General features: G+C 42.5%; 1 protein-coding gene across 6 annotated transcripts in view; it reads left to right on the forward strand.

The window, feature by feature from the left end:
• Positions 1-20,818, forward strand: part of Lcp1 (lymphocyte cytosolic protein 1) — a 99,738-nt gene that overhangs the window by 23,496 nt on the left and 55,424 nt on the right. Inside the window, exon 1 of one of the 6 annotated variants that reach the window (XM_017315920.1) lies at positions 20,651-20,721. The exons of the other annotated variants lie outside the window; for them this stretch is intronic. The gene's annotated coding sequence lies outside the window, so the exon portion shown is untranslated. Of the gene's footprint in view, positions 1-20,650; positions 20,722-20,818 lie in introns of those variants that run through there. 6 annotated transcript variants of the gene reach the window in all.

Raw genomic sequence — 20,818 nt, forward strand, 5'->3', positions numbered from 1 at the left:
GAGATTTGGGTTGAGTAGGCTTCAGCCAGCCCTTGTGATCCGACCTTCAGACCTAATCTGCTTCTACCCCACCCTTTGTTGTTGACATTCCATTTGGCCTTCCTCAAAGACAAACAGCACGCTTGTCTTCAGGGCATTTGCGCATGCTTGCCTGAAATTCACATACCCTAAGTATTGACAAGCTTGCCCCAAGGTTGCTCCGAGGCTCCCATCAGTCAGGCCTTCTTCCCGGATGTTTCTGCTCAGGTGTTGTTTTTCCCGACTTTCCAGGTGATCTTGTTTAGAACCCAGTTCCGCATCACTCATCCACCCTGCACTGCATTACATCTGCTCATAGCATGCATACAAACTTCCAGTTGGCTCCCCTGCTCGGTTTTAACTCCACAGGACTTGTCACTAAGGTATACTCAGTTACTTGCGTGCTATCCCTTTCTCTGAGCTTGGGTGTGGGGTTCCTTACAGGCAGGAACTGATCTCTCACTCACACCCTGCTGTGTCTCCTCTGCTCGTTTCTGAGCACGGTGAGCACACGGTAAACATCTGAGCCATGAGTGACTGTGTGCCTCCAAACCAGAAACTCAGGACACACACGGGGGAAACAAACTTTGGATCGGTGGAATATGCGTTCCGCGCTTCAACAATTCAACTTGACGTCTTTAATGAAACAAAGCCCCAGAGTACTGGACTAGTGTTACACACCCAATACTGCTGTGCTGAAGGTTTGATGTTGATGACAATGAAGCTTCTCACACAGGGCAACCTCATTTCAGCATCTTGCCTGAATCGCTACTAGACTCTCTGTCATTATAGCTGTGCTCCGTCTTCTCAAAAGTATTATAAACAGCCAGACCCTTCTTAAGTGGTTTACCTTTTTTATTTGTTTATTTTTCCAATATTAAGATTTTTAGAAGATGGAGAATTACGGGGTTCTCAATGAGACCTCCATGCATGTGTGTGTGTGTCACTGTACTTTTCTCAGAGTCACCCTGCCCTCTGCCATTTTCCCATATCCCTCCTCCTGATGGCTTTTCCTCCCCCAAAATAGGTCTGATTTCATAACACACAGCACATCTGTTTATATATACGCATGGATATTTAACACCAGTTCTGTGTATGAGAGATACTATATTTGCTTCTCCTTCTTGATCTTTCTTCTTGCCGCCTCCCTTTTTATCCTTCCTCCTGCTATATATGTCCCTGTCTATTTTTATATCATTTCTCTCTATGCATTATATATCATAGGATGTATAGATGAATCTTTATAGAATATATAGAACTTATAGAATGAATATCTATATAGAATGTATACAATGAGTCTCTATCTATATATAGAAAGATTCATTATATTTATTTACATACATGTGTATTTTTATACCTACAAATGAATATATGTGTATATCCACATATGTGTGTGTGTGTGTGTGAGAGAGAGAGGGAAGGGGGGGTGGGAAGAGAGAGAGAGAGAGAGAGAGAGAGAGAGAGAGAGAGAGAGAGAGAGAGAGGAGATTTATTAGAATGATTTACAGGCTGTGGTCCAGCTAATCCAGAAATGGTAGGCTGTGAATGAAAGATCCAAGAATCCAGTAGTGGTTCAGTCTACAAAGCTGGATGTCTCAGCTGATCTCCAGTATAAGCTGGAATCCTGAAGAAGTGGGCTGTAATGTCTGTGAAGAAACAGACTTTCTATCAAGGAGAGAGCATACAGCCAAAGTGCAAAATCTTCCCTCTTCCACATCCTTACATAGCCTTCTATGGGAAAGCAGGGCCCAGATTATATCTGGATTAAAGGTGTGTCTTCCCACCTGAAGATCTAGATTAATGGAATGTCTTTTCCCAGTTCAAAAGACCTGGATTAAAGCTGCTTTAATATATGTATGTATGTATGTATGTATATATGTATGTATGTATGTATGTATGTATTTGCATATATACACATATATATATGAAAGCATTGCTATTTTTGTTTTTAAATCTATCTTACTTTATACTTAATATGCTAACTTTTATCTGTTTTCCTAAAACCAGTACAATTTATAGTTGAATCAAACCTCATCATATATGTATTTCTTTACCCAGTAATCTTTCAAGGGTCCTCTCTAAACTGGTTTCTATCTTGGCTGCTGTGAATAGTGTTGTACTATGCATGGTGTGCAAGGGTCTCTGTTCTGTGATGACATATATTCCTCTGAGTTTATACCCAAGAGTGGCATAGGTCAGTCATATGTTAGGTCTGTGGTTGGTTGCTTTTGAGAACCCCCCCGTGCTTGTTTCCGCAGTGGCCATATTGTTTACATTCCTGGCAACAGTGGGCAAGGGCGCCTCTTTTCACCTCACCAGGGTTGCTGTGATCTGTTTTCTACCCGGAGTGTGGTGAAATCTCAGTGTAGTTCGTTTGCATTTCCCTCATGGCTGAACCTGTTCTTGTATCTTTATTGGCCATTTGTACTTCCTTTGAGGACCTTCTGTTCAGTTCATCTGCTCATTTATTAACAGGATGCTTTGTTCTGGCATTTAATTCTTTGAGTTCTTTATAGATATTAATCTACTCTTAAATGTAGAGTTGACAACATTTTTCTTCTGTCCTGTAGGCTCTCTGTTTGGTCTGCTCTGCTGAAGTGTCTGAACCCCATGCAATCCAATTTGCCAATTGTTGCACTTACTTTCTGGTCCATTGGAGTTCTTTTCAGAAAGTTCTTACCTATGCCCATATCTTGAAACACTTTCCTCTAATTGTTTGGGGTTTCAGGTCTTACATTACAGTCTCCATTTCAAATTGATGGTTTTTGTACATGGTGAGAGAAAGGCATGTTGTTTCTTTCATATACTCGTGGATACCCAGTTCCCTGAGCACCATTTATTAGAGGCCATCTGTTCTCCAGGCTATGTTTTTGACAGCTCTGTCGGCAATTAAATGGATGTAGCAGTGTGGTTTTTATTTCTGGCTTCTTTATTCTGCTCTATGTATGGTGTATTGGACATTACCTTGCTGGTTGTGTTACTATGCCCTATGGTATGATTTGAAATGTAGCATTGTGACAGCTCCAGTATTGTTCTTGTCGCTTAGGGTTGGTTTGGCTGTCAAGAATCTTTTATGCAGCTATGTGAGTTTCAGTACTATTCTAGTTCTGTAAAGAAAAAAAAATGTCTTTGGAATTTTGATGGGAATAGCATTCAATCTGTAGATAGATTACCTTTGATGACTGTATTAGTTGGACTTGTCTAGAAGAATAAAAATTTTATATATAATTTATAAGAGTGGCTTTACAGGCTATGGACTGATTAGTCCGATAATGGCTGTCTCTCAGTGGAAAAGCCAAGAGTACAGTTGTTATACAGTCCATGACACTGAATGTCTCAACTGGTCTTCAGTCTATGTTCCGTTTACCCTGAAGTAGGTTCTAGTACCAGAAGGAACCTCTCAGCAACGGAACAGATGGACTTGCTAGAGTGAGGGCAAGCAGGTAAGAAGCAAAAGCTTTCCTTTTCCGTGTCCCCTTTATGTAGGCTGCCATCAGAAGGAGTAGCCCAGCTCTGGAATGAGTCTTCTGACCTCAAGTGATTTGGATTTAGAGTGCGTGGTCTTGCCTGAAATGATCCAATCAAGGACACTCCTCATAGTGTGTGTAGCTGCTTAGGTTTTAGTTGACTCTGGATGTAGTCAAGTTGGTATCCAAGGTTAGCCAGAAGTACAGTGAGCTAGCCATTTTCACAGTCTTAATTCTGCCTCCCCATGAAGACAGAAAACTCCCCATCTTCCAGTGTCACCTTCAGTGTCTTTGCTCAGATTTTAAAGCTTCATTGTAGAGATTTGTCGCCTCCTTAGTTAACTTTAGTTCAAGATATTTTGTTTCATTCTTCCGAAGCTATCATGAATGGAATTTTGTTTTCATGACTTCTTTTTTGGCAAGCCCACAAATGGTATATAGGAAAGCTACTTATTTTGGTAGAATAGTGTTTTGTTTTAAATCCCGGTTACTCTTCTGAAAGTGTTTATTTAAAAGTTTTCTGGTGAAGTTAATAGAATCTTTTAAATAGGCGATTAGGTCAATGCAAACATGGATGTTTTGACTTCTTTCTTTCCTGTTTCCTTTATTTGAGTATGAGAGGGACATGGTCCATGAGCACATATGGAGGTCAGAGGGCAACCTGAAATATTGGTTCCCACTTTCCATCTTGTTGGAGACAGGATCTCAGTTGTTTGCTGATCTATACATCAGGCTAGCTGATCCACTGGCTTCCAGCCGTCCTCCTGTGTCACCTTTCATCTCCCAGTAGAAGCACAGTGATTCTACCACCCAAATGATTCTACCACCCAGATGATTGTACCACCCAGATGATTGTACCACCCAGATGATTGTACCACCCAGATGATTGTACTGCCCAGATGATTCTACCACCCAGATGATTGTACTGCCCAGATGATTCTACTGCCATACCTGGTACCACATGGGTTCTGGGTACCCCGACGCAGGTCACTAGGCTTGTACAGCAAGCCATGTATCACTGAACCCTATCTTCCCATTTGCATGATTTCATTTTGGTCTCTTGTATTATTGATCTATCTAGGACTTCAAGAACTATATTTAACAAGGGTATCAAGAGTAGACACCCTTGTCTTGTTCTTGGTTTTAAAAGAAAGTCTTACAGTTTTTCCTAATTTAGTACAATTTTAGTTATATATCTGTTATATATAGCATTTATTGTGTTGACATATATCCCTCTTATTCCTCATTTCTTCATTTTTTTTAATTGTAAAAGAATAGTTATCTTTTCTACATCTATTGAGATACTAATGTGATTTCTGTCCTACATGCTTTGAATATCTGTAATGAAACAAATTCAGTCATGGTAAATGACCTTTGTAGCATGTTGTTGAATTTAATTTGCATGTCCTTTTTAAAAAATATAATAGTATTTGTGCTCATATTCATCAGCAAAATTGGTCTATAGTGTTCTTTTGTTATTGTGCTCTTATCTGGCTTTTGTTTCATAGCGATAAGTTTGGTAATCTTCCTTCCCTTTCTAGTTTATAAAGCAGTTTAAGGAACTTGGTTCTAGCTCATCTTTAAATGTGGAATTTGACAGTAAGTCTGAGTGATGGTCCTGGACCTTTCTTAGACTCCTCATTAATCTTTCAATCCTATTGTTCGTTATAGATCTGGCTAAGTTGTTCCCATTCTCTTGATTTAATTTTTTGTGAGCCATGTGCATGTGTGTAGGAATTGAATCATTTCTTCTAGACTTTTCAGCTCTTCAAAACTATGTTTTCATAGAATTCCATAACGATAATTGGAAACTTGTTGGTATCTGTTGTGAAGTCCCTTTCTCTTCTTTAGTTTTGAATCTTCTCTCTGCTTGTTTTAGTTAGTTTGCCCAAGAATTTGTAGAGTTTGTTTATTCTTTTATAAAGCAAGTTCTGTATTTTATTGATCCTCCCTGGTCCTCATTTAATTAACTTCTTTACTGTTTCTTTCTGCCTTTGCATTTGGCTGTTCTTGTTTTTCTAGGACCTCAAAGCATATCATTAAATTGTTTATCTGAGACCACTCTGACTCTTACGGTGAGCAGTCATAACTATAAACCCCTTGTGGAACAGTCTTTGCTTGATTCTAGAAAATCTGTAATTCTTTCTGTGGTTTCTTCAACAACCTCAAAACCGTTCAACAAACCTTAAACCTGGTTTAAGAGCGTATTGTTTGGGGCTGAAGAGATTGCTCAGTGGTTAGAAACATGTGTTGTTCTTGCAGAAGACATAGATTCAATTTCAAGCACCCATGTTGAGCAATTCACCATCACCTTTAACTTGAGTTCCAAGGAGACTCTATGTCCTTGGCCTCTGTAGATACTGCATTCATGTATACATGAGAATATACACTTATACATAGGTGCATATAACTAAAGACAAAGTAAGTCTGTTTATTAGAAAACATATCATTTGATCTCTATGCATTTGAATAGTTTCTTTGGTTTTTCTTCCTCTTACCTTCTAGTTTAATTTAAGTATGATATAGTAAAAGATAAGACATATTTTGATTCTATTTTATGTGATAAAACTTACATTCTAGCCTAAAATATGTTTTATCATAAAGAAAGGTTCCTTGAACTTCTGAGAAGAATGTGTGTATTCTGCATCTTGTGGGTAAAATGTTCTGCAGATGCCTGCTAAGACCACTTAGTCTATGTTGTAACTTAACTCTGAAGTGTCTTTGTTGGTTTTAAAACTGGAAGATCTATATGCCGATGAGAACTGGGTATCGAAGTAATCTACCTTTCATTAGGAGCTATCTATTCTTTTGTATCAATTAGTGTTTGTTTTGTAACATTGAAAGCCCCACTTTCAATATATGAAATATGTATGTTATTATTTGTACATATTATGTGTTATATATAGTATATATATATATTTTAACAATTGGCAAATCTACTTGCTGGATTATTCCTTATGATACTATGTAATCACCTCCTCTATCTTGTCTGACTATTTTTGACTTGTAGCATATTTAACAGATAAAAATAACTATCCTGGTTTCTTTTTGGCTTTTCTTTATTTGGTATTTTGATTCCCATTCTCTTGGGTTTTAAATTCTCTCTCTTGTCACTTCTATTATTTTATGCTTCTTCTTTTAAGTTCTTTCAATATCTTTAAATCATTTACTCACAGTGTTCATTCTAAAGATGGTACTATTTGTGACCAGCAGTGACTTTCAGGTCTTTGTACAAACATGCTTAGCACAGTTTTTATAGACAGAGTCTGTGAATTGGTGGCTTCTGGATCAATCAGTTATGGACTAGCCAACATAACATCAGAGTTATCAAAATTCTTTCCAACATTTAAAAAATTCAGATTAGTTTTACATATAAATCTGGGTTCTGTTGAACAAGTATTTATTCTTCCTGCTGCTGCTTTCAGGGAAAATACGGTTTCAGGCTATGGCAGCCCCTGACATTTGCACTCCACCCTTCCCATTCATTTTAGCTCCCTTATTAGCCTCATGGCTATTTAGAACTGATTCAAACCACACATAGGGAATGTGACCTAGGATGCAGATGTTAATGGCCCTGGCTGAAGCAGGCCGAATTAAGTTACCATGTGTATTTCTTGCACGCTCCGGACTGGCCAGCAATAACAACGCTGCAACAGGATCCTTCTGCACACGTTTATTGGGAGATCTTGATTGCAGAGGCGAAGAGACCCCGAGCCCAGAACTGGTGCTGCTTATATAGGCCTAGGAGAGGCGTGTTTCACACCCGGATTGGTTATGCACTAAGCCTCATTTGCATGTTCCTCATCTGATTGGCTACTCTCTCTCTCTGTACCTCACAGAGCCTCATTATCATACCTCATTTGCATGTCTCACATCTGATTGGTTATACTCTCAAAGCCTCATTATCATGCCCGGGCCAGGCAGTGTCTTTGCAAAAAGCTTTACTGCATATGTACACATTGGTTGTTTGTCCAAACTTATGCGTGGTGGCCAGCAGTAGCCAGCGCCACTCTGCAACGGCACATGTGGCTTCCCACATGTATTCTAAACTGTACTCTACTTCTAGGTGTTTAAATGTGAAAATTTGTAAGTTCAGTAGGTTCTCTAAGGCCACCAAGAGTAATTTTGGAGAATCCAATGTTTAATTCATTCTGACACTTTTTATAATTAAAACACACACACACATGCTTTGAAGAATCACAGTGGTGGCACATGCCTATGGTCCCAACACTAGAGACAATAATGAAGAAGGGTCACAAATCTATGGCCTGTCTGAGTTGTAGACCACGCTCCCATTTCTCATTAGTACTCAAGAAAGAATGATGAAAATAGGGATGGCAAAGCCTCCTTATCCTCCCCGTGATCGCAGAGCTTTGCCTGGGGTTCATAAAGAACTGAGAGATCATCAGCCGTCCTGAGGCTAAGGATGCTTCCCACTAAGCCCATAGTGATCACAGGAACTAGGAGTTCACTGGAGTTAAATCTGCGAGCCCTGCTTCTGCATTTCCCACCTTTTGTGGCTACTATAGAATTCACTTAAAAGATGGCATCGCTCCACTGCTTAGAAAGCACCAGTCTTTATAAAACAAACAAACAAGCAAAAACCAAGAACTGCATAGGAGAGACAGCAGGAAAGATAAGTGTATTTAATAGCACAGAGGTTCAGTCCTTAGAGGACTGGAAGTGAAGAAGGAGGTCTGTAGGTAGAGGGTAACTCCACCCTATTCGCTGCTGTGTCCTAATAGCTGAGCAGCTTCCGTGGACAGAATGAATAAGGAGGATAGGAGATGCCATTGTGGTCCCAAACACGTTTTTAATATTTACTGGGCACTTCCAGGATATTGGTGGAAGCAGATCACTATTAAATGGGACGTTAAGATTTCATCTTTATTTTTAAAACATTTCCTATATATTTTGACAATTTCATAATGTGTGTATAATGTATTTAATCACACTAACCCCCTATTACTTCTATCCACCTCCCATTTCCACTGAATTTATACCTCCCCCGCAAGACTCCCTCTTTCTTCTGTTCAGTGTGAGGGGGGAGGAAGGGGAGAGGGAAGGGAGGAGGGGGAGGGGGAGGGAGGAAGGGGGAGGAAGAGGGGGAGGGAGAGGGGGAGGGAGAAGAAGAGGGGGAGGGAGGAGGGGGAGGGAGAGGGAGAGAGAGTTGAATGAGCGTAGATGTGGAGTTATTCCCTTTATTCCCTAGAGCACAGGCAACTTACCAATGACTCCACTGAAGAAAATGACCCCCTTTCTCCAGTTTTTTATATCTCAGTTTAACTCATGAGACTTCACTTTTAAGCACAAACTTCTTCCCCTGAATACAGTGCTTCTTGAAAGGAACAAAATCTAGAGTGTACATGTCTCTGTATTTCTTGATTCTTATCATTACCCAGCAAGGAGTTGCAAGAGTAAAACCCTGTCCTTTGTAACTGAAGTGTACCTGCGTCTCAGCTCCTCTCTCAGCTTGAGCACCTGTGTGCCTTCACTTTCCCCCTGGTTAATCTTGCTTTTAGATGCAAGCGTCTGCTAATTTGTTTCTAAGTACTTGCTCCTATAGAGTCAATGCCACCAGAGTTTTAGTTACCCATGTGGAGATGAACCTCAGACTTATATATTTCAGTTCTGACCTGGTTCTATGATCTGACCAGATACTTGGCATGGCCTATGGGTCAGATTTCTTGACCTATCTTCTGTACCACCTTAAAGTCTCCTGGTCTAGTGGACTTCATCGTTAACTTGCTTAAAAGCCTCAGTTCAGCCCAGAGGATCAACACCTCCTGAATTCCTTAGATGATAAGCCTCAGTCATCTTAGTCCGGGCTCAACCTCCTTTATCTTCAAGGGTAGTCTTCATCTGTCCCTTTCGTTCGCCTCTTGTTCCTATCGCTGGTTGCTACAACCCCAGCCAGACCTTGCAGTCATTGCTGTGCATCGTAACCTTAGCCATGACTCCCAACTTCTCTGTTAGCAGTTTCTTCCACCCCAGCTCCTGGTTTGCCATTAGGCTAACGTGGCCAGTTTCACTTCCTCTTCTACTTAGAGCAAATCCCCTGTGATTCTTCCCTTTTCCAGATTTTATTTAGATTTTTTTTTGAAAATTATGCGTACAGGTGTTTTGTTTACATATGGGCATGCGCACATGTGTGCTTAGTGTCCATGGAGGTCAGAATAGGGTGTTGGATCCCCTGGATTTAAAGCTCTAGGCAGTTCTGAGCCACAGTGTGGGTGCTGGGAACTGGGAACAGGTCCTCTGCAAAAGCATCAAGCGTTCTTCCTTGCTGAGCCATCTCTCCAGCACCCATGACCGGGATCTTTTTACTCCCTTATTTCGTATCTTTTTAAAGTACTTTATTGTACACAGTAACTACTGCTTACTAAATAAGCAGGAGACTGCCTGAAATAAGGAAATGGTGTCATATGAACCAGCTTGAAGCTGCACTGACATCCTTTGACCTAGTATGTGCCGAGATGCTTGCTGATTCATATCTCTATTTAAAGAATGGAGAACATGACCAGAGATGTTTCCAAAGCACAGCTGCAAGGGATCAGGGAAGACAAAGCGATGCTCTTTCCCATTCGAGACTCAGTTTCCAGACGGAGAATGTTAAATATTATTTGTTAAGGCACCCGTTGTAGGTATCGAATAAATGGGAACTAAATCCTACTTTAGATTTGAGAGGTGTGTGTGCATGTGTGTGTGTGTGTGTGTGTGTGTGTGTGTGTTTGTGTGTGTGTATCTGTGTGTATCTGTGTCTGTGTCTGTGTGTGCACGCCTGTGGAGGCCAGAGGACAGTCTCAGGTGTCATTCCTCAGGTATCAGATGCATTTTTCCCTCTGAGATGTGTTCTCTCACCTGCAGGAAGCTCAGGAAGTAGGCAGGCCTGCCCTGCAGCCGGCTCATTCACCTGCCTCCCGCAGCAGGGCTGGGATCACAAGCACAGGCCTTTTGTTGTTTGTATGGGGGTTCTGGTGCTCGAACCTAGGTCCTTGTGTTTGCAAGGCAAGCTCTTTACTGATTGAGCTGTGTCCCCAGCTTCCTATTGATGTCACAAGCGGAAAAGAATGTGAATGACAGAATGAAACATTGGAATTTTAATGTAAATCATAGTCTACAAAACTCATATTTACCTAGAACTTAACAGAAACGAGGACGGCATGTGAAGCATATTAACAGATTTTTATAACAACCCTTTTATAGAAGAGTGTACTCTCTCTCTCTCTCTGTCTCTCTCTAAAATACATTTTTAAGCACAAAAGGACAGTCAGTGCCTTGCTCTCTTATGATCTTCTGACTCTAGATCTTTGGCTATACGGCTACAATCTTTTCTTTGCTGCCTTCATTTCTATTTACTTACTTTTTAGGGTTACATTGCTGATACGAAGCATGACTTTACACATTGGCTCTTCCACTAAGTATTTGGGCCACGCTTTGACTTTCTGTAGGCTGAGTCTCAAAGCTTTAAATGCTTGGTTGATGGTTGGGTGAGGCCCAAGCACTTCAGTGGAGGCAGCTCCACTTACCAAAGTGGAGGATGTCTTATGTTCCCAGGGTGGGACCTGCAGGGGGCTGGCACTCATTCATTTCACCTGTGGCTGTTCCCAAGTCTCTGTCAGTGGCAATGGGTCAGAGAATGTCAGGGAGTGTCTTGGGACTTGACGGTAAGTCATAGGTATGTGAACTGTCAGCTTCTGAAACAGCTGGAAACTGTATCATTTGCTGAATTGCATTTTCAAATACTTGGGAATAGCTTAGAGATAAGGCTTTTATGGGTTTGACATTTTATGAAAATCCAATTTGCGGCTGCCAACAGCCCTTCTCCTTCCATGATCTACCTGACAATAACAACTGCAATTAGTTTTTATTACCATCCCTTATCAACTAAGGATGGTAAAATTAGCATTAGAAGGGTGTAAAGTTAACCTTTATGTGGTAACTGCTTATATAAATTCTCTGAAAGGCCTATCACACTTCAAGAGAGAATTTTAGGCTGATATTTAAAATATCTAATTATGTTAGTTCTTTGGTTTAGCTTGTGAATGTCATGTTGTTTATAGAATCAATTTGTCTTCTCCACTATTCAAAACAGGGATTGAATTTCTGTATATGAAATGCACACTAGGTGCCGAGGGAGGGTGCAGTTCCTGTGCTCCAGTTCCTGAGCTGAAGTTCTGCGTCAACTGAGAGACAGGCAAGCTGTGTTTATATCTGCCGATAGCTTGTCTGAAATGATGTCCACCAATCTCCGTCCCCTCACTTCCGGGCCAGCATGAAAGCATCTCTCAAACACAGACACGTACTGTCCTGCTCCTCTGTTCTCTCTGTTACTTGTGTTTTTATGTGTTTGTTTGTTTATTTGAGACACGATCTGTCTAGATGTAGCTAAAGCTGTCCTGGAACCTGGTCCTGTAGACCAGGCCGGCCTTGAACTCACAGAGATCCATCTGCCTCTGCCTCCCAGTTGCCGGGATTAAAGGCGTGTGCTAGCAATGTGTGTCTATTTTCTCGTGGTATGCATTCGTGTGTGTGTGTGTGTGTGTGTGTGTGTGTGTGTGTGTGTGCATGTCTGTGTTCACTGGGTTGCATGTGGAGGCCAGAGATTGACATCAGGTATCTCCCTCAACATACCTCATGGGAGGGGCTCTCACTCAGACCTAGAGCTTACCAGTTCAGCCATTCTTGCTGGCCAGCTTGCTCCCATGATCCCTTGTCTCTGCCTGGAGATCACTGGGGTTATTGGCCGCGTGCTGCACTCGCTTGGCACGCCTCAGCTTTCCCTGGTGCTTTGTCCACAGGGCCATCTTCCCAGGCCTCTTTTGTTCCTTAACTGGCAGGATGTTGGTCTGGGGAGGTAGTTTCATGGGTACAGTGCTTGCTACACAAACATGAAGATCCCAGTTCAACCCCTGGTACTCATGAAAAAGCCAAGTGTGGTGGCACATTGTGGTGGCCTGTGACCCCAGAATTGGGAGCTGGAGATAGGGGTCTAGAGGCTTGACCAGTCTGGCCAACCTGGACAAGTTCCAGGTTCATTGACCTGCCTTGTTCCCTCCAAATAAGGTGGAAAGTCAAGCAAAAAGACATTAAATGTAACCTCTAACCTCCTTCTTCCTCTCCCCCACCACATCTCTCTCTCTCTCTCTCTCTCTCTCTCTCTCTCCCTCTCTCTCTCTCTCTCTCTCACACACACACACACACACACACACACACACACACACACACACACAAACCTGACAGAAACTGTGTGTGTTTCTCATCTCACAAACTTATCTTTTTGTAATGACAACATTGAAAGGTAATTTTCAAGTATATGATACATTAAGTAAGTATAGTCACCATGCTGTACAACCGGCCTTTAGAATTTACTCCTCCATTTAAATGTCATATCATTTGACAAACATAGCCCCCATTGTTCCTCCTCCACAACTCCTAACTACTCTTTGCTTCTGTAAGTCCAACTATTTAAGATTCTATATGAGTAACAGGTGCCATGAATTATCCAGGTATGTCTGGATAATTTTGCTTAACACGATATCGTCCATATTGACTTGTGTTGTTTCAAGTGTCAAATTTCCATTCTTTTAAAGGATGTATAGTATTCTGGTGTGTGTTTATACATACAAGTTCTCTATTTGTTTATCTATTGTTGAACACTTAGGTTGGGAACACAACCTGGTTTTTGACAGTAGTGTTTCAATATACACAGAAGTGCAGATCTCACTCTCAACACTGGTTTTGGTTCCTTTGGACATCTCAGAAAAATGATTATGGATCATAAAGTAGTTCTGTTTCTAACTTTTTTTAAAGGAACCTCCATGCTGTTTCCCATAATGGCCAAACTAATTTACCTATGAAGGTTTGAATGTGCTCGGCCCAGGGTGTGGCACTATTAGGAGGTATGGCCCTGTTGAAGTAGATGTGGCCCTTTTAGAGTAGGTGTGTCTCTGTGGGTGTGGGCTTTAATACACTAGTCCTAGCTGCCTGGAAGTCAGTATTCTGCTAACAACCTTAAAACAAAGATATAGAACTCTCAGCTCCTCCAGCACCATGCCTGCCTGTACACTGCCGTGTTCCCACCTTGATGATAATGGACTGAACCTCTGACTAAAGCTAGTCCCAATTAAATGTTATCCTTATAAGAGTTGACTTGGTCATGGTGTCTGTTCATAGCAGTAAAACCCTAAGACAACCTTCCTAACAATAGTATGCAAGTTTTCTCCATTCTACAGTCTTACTGGCACTTCTCATCTTCTGACACTTTTATAATAGTCATCCTAACAGATGTGTGATGATGGCTTGGTGTGCCTCTCCGGTCTTCTTAGTGCCAAATCTTTCTTACCATAGTGTTTGCCTTGAGGTTAGAATTTTAGTGTGTGTAGTAAGCTCCAGGTTACCTTTGAGCTCATGAGTCAGTCCTTTGCTTCTGTTTTTGGAGTCCCTGGAACACAGTATGTTTGAAGTAAGAGCCTGATGATAACATAAATACCACAGCCTGCACGGTACGGACTTGACCTAACTGCAGCAATGGGGAAAGAGAAAATGCCAGATACAAGTAAAAAAAAAAAAAAAAAAAGCTAGGATTGGATCGGTTGTGTGCTGAGTGGAGGGAGACAAACCAGGAACTCAGAAATATAGCACCATTGGTACAAGCTGCACCAAAGAGGAAGTAGGTTTGTAGGAGGACTCTACAGGGGAGCAGCCTCAGGCTGCAAATATTAGAAGAAATCAATTCTGTTATTTTTAGGAAAATGGATACATTAAGTAAAGTAAGCCAAATTTAAAAAGACAAATATCACATTATTTCTCTTCTATGTATACTATACCAACATATATATTATATATGATATGAAAATAAACAGGGGAATATATAGGAGGAAGAAGATATGGTTGCTGTTTCTGCATATATGGCTTTAAGTAAAGGTCAGTCATTCATCAGCATCCATACTTGGACCACAGGAAGGTCTCGTCATTCCCATAACCCACCAAGAACAGCCCTTGCCATTCTCGGAAGTCTGGGTCTTGACATGAGCATACACGTTCACTCGGGGCTGCATCCTCTCCCCACAGACACAGGTGCTTACACACACATACACATACACACACACACACACACACACACACACACACACACACATGGCCAGGCAGTCTTAGACTGGCTGACAAAGAAGAGTGAAGTGCTAGAGACACCAACAGTGCCTGGTAGACCAGAGTGCTCTAGGACCTAAGAGGGAAAAGAAGAGAAAGAGTTGGTGATGACTGAAGGCATCTCGGTCACGGTCAGAATGCAGGGTTTGAAGGCATGGAGTCTCTGGGTTCCCCCGTGCCCAGGAGGGTTAGTGTTCTAGGACACAATTAGAAGTGAGGTAACAGAGAGAGAAGTGGGGAGAGAAGAAGAGAGAAGGAGGGAGAGGAGTCTCATTGGCAAATGGGAAACGTTAGGTACATCAGGAGATGAGTAGAGATCAGAGGGATCATGTTGTTTGTGTGAGACTAAGAAAATGAATGGAGGCAGAAGTCAGAAATGATCCTGGCAGTGACAAACAATTTGAGGGACATAGAGAGCGAGAGACTGAACCATGCTATGTAAGTAGGATAGAACACAGTGGGAAAAGGAGGTAGAAAAATCAGGAGTCTGACCCTAATGTGGTCATAAAGTCGGGAAGACTGTATGGGAAACATAAAGCCACTTGTAGGCAGTGAGGGAAAAAGGAAAAGAGGACTTGAAGGGTGGGCGCCCTGGGCCACAGAGAGGAGTGATGAGGTCACTCTTTGATGCTCGGAGGCTTCAAAACACCATCCTACCGATATTTTAACTTAAATATCAGTAATGAAAAGGAGCATTTGGAGTGGGGCAGGACAGTTGGGAGGGTTGAAAGTTTAGAAAGGCAAGGGCAGCAGGCACCACCCAGGGGAGTCTGAATGGTCCAGCGAAGACTGAGGAAACTGGCAGATAAGGCAGCCTTTGATGAATCTTCATTTCCCACTGCTCCCCCCAGCTCCTCGTCTCTGTGAATGGTGCAGAATGCCACCACTCATCTCCCCATCAGAGATGGCGTCACCCTTGATCCCTCTTCTATTTCATTCAGTCTCTTCAGTCCATTATAGGTATTCAGTCATTTTCTCTCCCCAGGCCTGCCTACCTCTCTGTCCCACTGCAGTGACCATCACCTTGTACCCAGCAGAGGGCTGACCTGCACCTCCAGAGGACTTCATCTTTTTTCTCACCTGGTCTAGCCCCTGCGGTTTTTCTTTTAAACATATGACCATGTTCTACAACCGCGTCACTTCCCATTCATGCCTCCTTAGCGAATTGTACCCCAATGCAGATGTTGAGGTCCTATACCCAAGTGCCTACAAGTGTGACCTTATTTGGAAATAGAATGTTTGGAGATGATTGAGTTAAGATGAGATCATTAGGATGGGACCATAATCTATTACCATCATCCTTTAAAAAGGGGAAATTTGGGCACAGAAATGTGTAGATTCAGGCAGAAATCAGAGTGATGTCATTATAAGCAAGGATGACAAAGGATGGCTGGAAGCCATGGAGAGGGAGGACAGAGACATGGAGTAAGAAAACCACACTGTCAAAGGAGCCAACATGACAAACCTCTCATTGTAATCTTCTGGCTTCTTGTTTGTAGAGATACATTTCTACTGCTTTAGTTTGTGGTCATTGTTATCACAGACTGGTGATAGTACAGAGCCTAAAATACAGATCCCAAAATAGCTCTCTGTTGCTTGGAAAGGATGATAATTAATGCCCATAGCATGCCCAAGTACTCGGCCAAACACTATTCTAGAGTTTGGTGACAGTGTATTTGGGTGAATTTTGATTGGAAGATAGAACAAAATCAGGTGCCCCTTCCTAATATTGGTGGCTTTCATCTAATCCACCAAAAGTCTGGGCACAAGAAAAGGCAGGCTCTCTTCCTGAGCCACCCCGCTGCCTCCCAGTCCAAGATGATATGAATTGTTCACATGAGATGCTGTCTGTGGAATACAGAATTTCCCCTGGCTGGATGCCTTGAACTGGGACACTGACTTCTTTTTCCCTTTGCACCTAAACTGAAACCCTGGCTTTTCCTGGGTCTCAGGCTCACTAGAGTTCAGACTAGATCTACATCAGGGACTTTCCTGAAGGTCATGAAGATTGTCAGCCTCTGTAATCACACAAGCCAATTTTTATAACTCTCTTTGGATGTATATAAACATTCACTTGCCTGCACATCTATCTGTCTTAGTCTGCCTCTCTGGAAAATCCTAAGATTTGGCATAAATATAAGATCTGTAACTCAGACTGAAGACTAACCGTGAGCTGAGCTCTGTTCATCCCCCTTACCTATCTCTTCTTGCACTCTCTGGCTCTGCATTCTTGATGGTCAACCCACTCAGCTTTGCTCGGGTTCATCATGGACCTTGCTTTCTCTCACTAGTAAAATCTTTCTAACACACATTCCCTGTGCTATCAATCTTATCCTTCAAGCCCAGTTTAGTTTTCTTAATTAATTTTAAAAACAGCTATCTGTAAAAATGTTTAGAAGCTAACAAAGCCAACTCAGCTCTTGGCCTCCAAGAACTCCCTATCTTTGCTGAAGAGACCAGTTAGCAAAGGAGACAGCAAAACTCAGAAAGTTAGAAGCCATGAGATACACAGACCATAGGAAGTGCTTTAGCTGAGCCTCAAGTCTGTGATGCCATACAACACGTATCACAGCATCACACCGTGGGCACACAGCAGAACCCAGGACCCTGGGCTACAGGATCTTTTTAAAGACATGGGTAGAAGATGGAGCCTAAACACGGGAAGCTTGGTAGTTTACATAGGGAGCAAAGATGTGTTCCCCACACATTCTATGCTCTACTTTGCAATAACAAAAAAAAAAAAAATGTGGGGGAAAATGTAAAGGCTCTTAGCTATCGCTATGGGGTGAGTATTTGTTCCTTTATAGGCTCCTGTAACAGTTTGCTTGCTGTTGAGACAGAGTTAGGAGATGAGGTTATTATAGGAGGGACTAGTGCTGTTATAAAAGGGGGGTCGGCTCCTTCTGTTTTACCCTTTAACTTCTCCCACATGAGGACATGGTAAGAAAACCCTGCCAAATGCCACACCTTAGACTCCAGTCCTCCAAACTGCGAGCCAATGTGTTTCCGTTCTTCTAAATTACACGGTCTGTGGAATCTTGTTATGACCCCACAGAGTGGCATAGGATGTAGATGCAAGTGAGAATAACAGAAATAGCACACTAAATGGGAATTTAAGGAGGAGGCTGAAAAATCTTGATAGTAGGACACAAGGGCCAAGAGGCAAAGAATAGGAGGGGGAAGTGGAGTGTTAGAAAGCTAACCCAAGATGTACAATATGCAAATAAGTACAATGCCAGGGAAAGGGAGCCTTGCAAAATGACCAGGGTTGGAGTGAAGAGAGGAAGAAGGGAAAGAAGGAGGAGAATGAAAGGAAGGGAGTATCTCAGAATGGAAAGACTTGGATTTCCAGATTGAAGAGGACCAGAACCTCACACAGTGGGTGCACACTGAGAGCTTTCATAAGAACCTCAGAGTGAGCACACACAGACCCACACTGAGAGCTTTCATAAGAACCTCACACACTGGGTGCAAACAGATCCACACTGAGAGCTTTCATAAGAACCTCACACAGTGGGCACACACAGACCCACACTGAGAGCATTCCTGAGACCTCACACAGTGGGCACACACAGACCCACACTGAGAGCATTCCATCATGCAAACTTCAGGACACTTGGTGTGAAGGAGAAATCCTGACATTCCAGGAAAGAAAAATCACAAATGACATAGGAGGGACCACTCAGTCAGAAAGCCATCAGCTTCCTCAGTAGCAAAGTTGTAACCTAGAACACACTGGAGAGATCCCTTCCTAATTTCAAGAAAGAAAAAAAAAAAGTTTTGCAGAGTGACTTTCCAAGGCCACATGTGTTTTCAGCTGTTAAATATTCCAAGAAATTTTTGCCCCACATATTCTTAGGAATCTAGTAGAGGATGTGGCCACATTTAAACAAGGAAGTAGACTCAGAGAAGGGAAGGTGTGTGGCTTCCAGCCCAGAACAAAAGAAAGAACTTCTCAGGATGAGGCTAAGACAGATGACCTTCTCATGCATTGGGGCACCAGACAGACAGAAGGACGGGGACTTCAGAGGGTCCTCTCCAGGAGCGTGAGAGAAGAATGCACGCGTGCTTTGCTTTGTTGGGTTTTGTTTTTGTTTTGTCTTCTTTTAGCTCTGCTAGCGAGAGCTATGTGGCATTCATAGTAAGTATGCGGGAACCTGGCAGGTTAAGGAGACAGAAGAAGCACAGTGCATGCCATTGCTCTGGAATGGTTTTTGCCTTGTGTTCTTTAGTTGGTCTGTTTGTGGTTTTGTGTGTGTGTGTGTGTGTGTATGTGTGTGTGTGTGTGTGTAAAGTTATGTGTTCGTTTGTGTACGTGAGTGTGGACATGTGTGCTCCTCTGGGTGCACAGAGTGGGCAGTGGAGAGCCTCAGGTGTCATTTCTTGCTTTCCACCTTGTTTGAGATAGGCTCTTTAAAAAAAAAAAATCTTCATTTCATAAGCCAAGCCCTCAAGATTTCTGGAATCTCCTGTCTCTAGCTTTGGTTTCCCTGTTGGAATGCTGGGATTAGAGACATGCACAACCCTGCCTGGCTTACATGGGTATGAGGACTTGAAATCAGGTCAAGTACTTTACCCACTGAACCACTTTCCCAGGCATTATAAAAACTGAATATTGATTTAACAGTAACACTGTTATAACCAGGTTTAGATAATGGTACGTGAGGATCAAATCCACTTCCAAATAGGAAGTGTATATATTCATCCCGTGTGTGTGTGTGTGTGTGTGTGTGTTGTAACTGCTAATTGGTACTGGTTTTCTTTTGAGGGATATTATTGAATTGTATAACATAATTTGTATACAAATCTGATTATATGACAAAACTACTTTGAAAGAGTAAATGTTGTGCCACGTGAATCATGGGCCAATAAACATACTATTAAGCAGAAGAAAACAATATCTAACTCGTGTGTTATGGGTGAATGCATGAGATGATATATGGGAAGGGTCCAGTCCACAGCTTGGTGTAAATATTAAAAGAGCAGCTAGCACCCACTCAGCTCTTACTTTGTGACAGGCAGTTTCCCCACCACACATCAGCACGTCCAATCCTCTCAACAAACGCACGGAAGCAGACATTGCTCTTGCCCCATCTTCTAGATGAAGATCTTGAGGCCAATGAAATGAAGTCACCTGTCTAAAGCCACGCAACCAGTTCATCCGTAAAGTTGACCTTTAACCCCAGGTGCCCGATCCAGAACTTTTACTCGGCTACTCCCCTGTGCAGGTGTAATCTGGTCTGGGAGACTGGGGCCATAAGGATGATGCAGGCCTGGGTGGCAGATGAATTCCGGGAAAGCAGGGGGGATAGAGGCAAGGCAGAGCAGAGGCTGAGCTTAGTGGAGGGGGCAGCAGAGACACAGGGCTTATGGTAGGAGGGTGGGGGCCCTATCCGAGTGCAGGACAGAGGTTGTGTACTGTCTGCAGAGGAGCTAAAAACAATAAAACTCAAAGTTAACTCTCCTGTTTAACCATCACAAGCAATGTTTAAACACTGAATGAAAAAAAACTAAACAAACAAACAACAACAAACTCCACAGCTGCCTACTCCTGGGTAGATTTTCATCACTGAGAGAGGCAGATGAAGAGATTACCATGGAGGAACCTGAATGGTGAAATCCAGGATGTGGCCGGAGGCAGTGACAGGTGGCAGAGGAGGATCAGAGCTGGAAGGGGCTGTGTCAACTAGGTGGCAATGACTAGACAAGCAGTGACCTGCTGGGCAGCTTTCTTACCCAGTGTAGGCACTGTCCTGACTCAGGTTCTTATTGTGCCTGGAACCAGCTTCTAGCTGGAATGTGGTGAGTTTTACTTCTGCTCTCCACTAATCTGTGCCTGCATCCCACCATGCCGGTGTCTCAGCCCTCCCCGACGTTTCATTTCATGTCTCCCTGCACCAGTCTTGCTCCTCCCTGAGAGCAATGCTTCTGCTTCACTTCTGTCTCAGTCTCCAGCGTGGGCAGACACTCACACACGAGAGGAACCGACACACGAGTGGTTTTCTCTCTTTCTTTTATAGATTCCTTGGGTCTCCTGTGATCAGGCCCAAGCACCTACAGAATGCTCCTGCTCTCTGTCCCCCAGGTAATCAAATATAGATTGGTTCCTTTTCATGAGGCACGGCTGTTGGGTCTTTGCTCCATTCTGAAACCACAAGAGTGCAGAAGCAGACAGGCAGATG

This window comes from Mus musculus, chromosome 14 (genome assembly GCF_000001635.26).
Source record: "Mus musculus strain C57BL/6J chromosome 14, GRCm38.p6 C57BL/6J".
In the NCBI taxonomy this organism is placed as follows: domain Eukaryota; kingdom Metazoa; phylum Chordata; class Mammalia; order Rodentia; family Muridae; genus Mus; species Mus musculus.